This window comes from Lepidothrix coronata, unplaced genomic scaffold (genome assembly GCF_001604755.1).
Source record: "Lepidothrix coronata isolate B3197 unplaced genomic scaffold, Lepidothrix_coronata-1.0 Scaffold198, whole genome shotgun sequence".
Classification (NCBI taxonomy): Eukaryota; Metazoa; Chordata; class Aves; order Passeriformes; family Pipridae; genus Lepidothrix; species Lepidothrix coronata.
In genome coordinates, this window is record NW_016690378.1 from 378,235 (window position 1) to 380,941 (window position 2,707).

General features: G+C 56.5%; 1 protein-coding gene across 1 annotated transcript in view; it reads right to left on the bottom strand.

Moving 5' to 3' along the window:
* Positions 1-1,919, bottom strand: part of C1QC (complement C1q C chain) — a 7,127-nt gene extending 5,208 nt beyond the window's left edge. Inside the window, exon 1 of the mRNA XM_017832042.1 lies at positions 1,909-1,919. The gene's annotated coding sequence lies outside the window, so the exon portion shown is untranslated. The remainder of the gene's footprint in view (positions 1-1,908) is intronic.
* Between the last annotated feature and the right edge of the window lie 788 nt (positions 1,920-2,707).

Consider the following 2,707-nt stretch of genomic DNA (forward strand, 5'->3'; position numbering starts at 1 on the left):
CAGCCACAGCTTCTCTGGGCAACTTTTGCCAGGGCCTCCCCACCCTCCCAGGGAAGGATTTCTTCCCAAAATCCCATCTAACCCTAACCCTGTCCTCTGGCAGCGGGAAGTCACTCGAACTGCCCTCCGTGGTTCCAGAGGTGCCGGCCGCGGGGAGCCGTGGATAAGCGCTGCGCGGTGCCATCCCGAAGGCTGCTGAGGACCACAAATGCCAGCACAGGAATCCTCGTCCTCCCGGTTCCCACGGGGCTGTCCGCGGGAGCGGGAGGTGGCCGGGGGGCCGCGGGCAGGGTCGGCTCGGCAGCGACGGGACGCGCCACGAGATGGCAGCGCTGCCTCAGCCGTGCTCGGTGCCACCCGCTCCTCTGCCCGAAGCAGGGCCGGGGAGACCCCCTGGGGGTCCCCCTGTCCCCAGGTGTCCTGCGGGATGTCCAGGTGCAGAGTGAGAGCACGGACATCTCCGCACGTTGGGAGCCGGGGTAACCCACCCCCTCCACACGGCCACAAAGGCCCTTTCCCAGGGGTGGGGGCACTTTGGTACCCCCGGAGACTGGGGGAGGAGTTTTCCTCAGTAGGGAAAGGAACTCCATGGTGGGGCGTGTGAACCCTGCCAGGTTCTCCCGGCTGAGGTGGATCCAGCAGCACCATCACTCCATCACCGAGCAGGGGCCAGGTCGATACGTGGGACCTCCAGGTGATATGGAATGGGGCCAAGCCCAAGGCAGAGGGGACAGTGGGTGTACCTGGAAGAGCCAGGTGCTCTTCAAAGGTGCAGGTGCTCTTCAAAGATGCAGGTGCTCTTCAAAGCTCCAGGTGTCACAAAATCGTCCCCAAAGAGGATGGTGCCCTCAGTTTTGGGGAACCCGACCACTCAGGTGAGCATCCCCATGATTTAGGGCACCTGTCGTGGCCTCTTGGCTCTGCTGCACACCAAGCAACTCTGCTCCAGAGGATTCTACCCTGAGCAACCCTCCTCCTTTCAGAATGGGTTCAGGATGGGCCACGGGGCAACACCTTCACCTCTTGCTGCCCTCCCAGCTGGTGCTGACAGGCAAGACCAGTCAGTGCCATCCCAGCCTTGCAGCCTTTCCTGGAAGAGCAGTGACCCCTGTGAAGCCTCCCCACATGTCCCCAGTGCCTGCAGGCACACGCGAGCTGCCTGACAGCAGACAACAGGGAGAGATGCTCCTTCCCTGCTGGGGATCCCCAGGGTGATGAGCTGACAGGCAGGAGCTGCCAGAGGAGGAGAAATCAGGCAGCTGGCACCTCCCTGTCACTGTGCAGGAGGCAGAGATGGGGATCAGCAGTGCTGTCAGGTACCACACACACCTCTGCTGCCACTCACAGCATCCCAGTGCAGACCTGCACCCACTGGGAGGTCAGGCCAGCTGCGAGCATGCACCCTGCTGCAGCCACTGGTGGGTTAATGGTGCCTGGATAACCACACAGATGGGTGTTAGAGCTGTTGAGCTGGGCTGTCCCAAAGCAGAATCACAGAGTCGTGGAATTATTAGGGTTGGAAAAGCCCTCTAAGATCACGGAGTTCCACCATTAACTCAGCACTGCCAGGGCCACCCCTAAACCATGTCCCCAAGTGCCACATCCACATGTTCTTTGAACTCTTCTGGTGATGGTGACTCCATCACTGCCCTGGGCTGCCTGTTCCAATACTGACAGCTCTTTTAGTGAAGGAATTGTTCCCAATATCCAACCTAAACCTCCCCTGGCACAAACTGAGGCCATTTTCTCTGTCCTGTCACTTGTTATCTGGGAGGAGAAACCTACCCCCACCTGGCTCCACCCTCCTGTCAGGGGGTTGTGGAGAGTGATGGTGCCCTGGAAGGATTTCCTGACATGTCAGGTGAAAATCAGGCCACAAGGCCACTTGCCACACTGCGTAGCTGCCACACACGTCTGAAATATTTAAATTGCTGTCCCAGGGAATGTGTTGTTCCTATGAAAAATCCTTGCAGGAAGCAGATGTGAGGAATAAAGACAGGTATGTGGTTTAAAAGGCAGGATTTCAGGCTCCAGCCCTTGCTCACTGTCATTGATGCACATCCCTGTCGGCTCATGGGGTGAGAGGAGATAGATGAGTGCTGAGCAGCCCTGGGCAATGCTGGGAAAGCTTGTCCCATCCTTCCCTCTTTTGTTCCCTGTTAAGAATGTCAGGGCTTGTCATTATTCGACATATATTGGTTAATTTGGCTGATTGTTACCCATTCTTTAATGTATCCGTTATTTATTTATTCTCTGGTGTAACAAGCAGTTCCAGATTGATCACTTTGGCATGTAAATGAGCTGCTCTAGTGCTTGTCACTGAAATTTGTACATTGGGAGAATTTGCAATCAAACACAGCCGGAATCTAAATTACAACATTTCAGGCAGTAATAGCAGGGAGAAGACAGGAAGGATGTGCCATAAATAAGATGGGATCAAGACGGGGTGCCCAGAGCTGTGCTGACAACACTCCAGGAGCCCCATGGCAAGCAACAGGAGTCCCCACTGTGCAGAGACATGGTCCTGGCAGACCTGGCTTGTTCCCCCAGCAGAGAAGGCCAAACAGACCAAGCTGTGGAAAGGACCTCAGGGATCTCCATTCCAGGTCCTTGCTCATGGCAAGAATATTCCCAATCCTAGATCAGGGTGGATATGGCTTTGCCTACCTGAGCCTTGAAACCCCCCAGGACAGGGATCACCCATCGC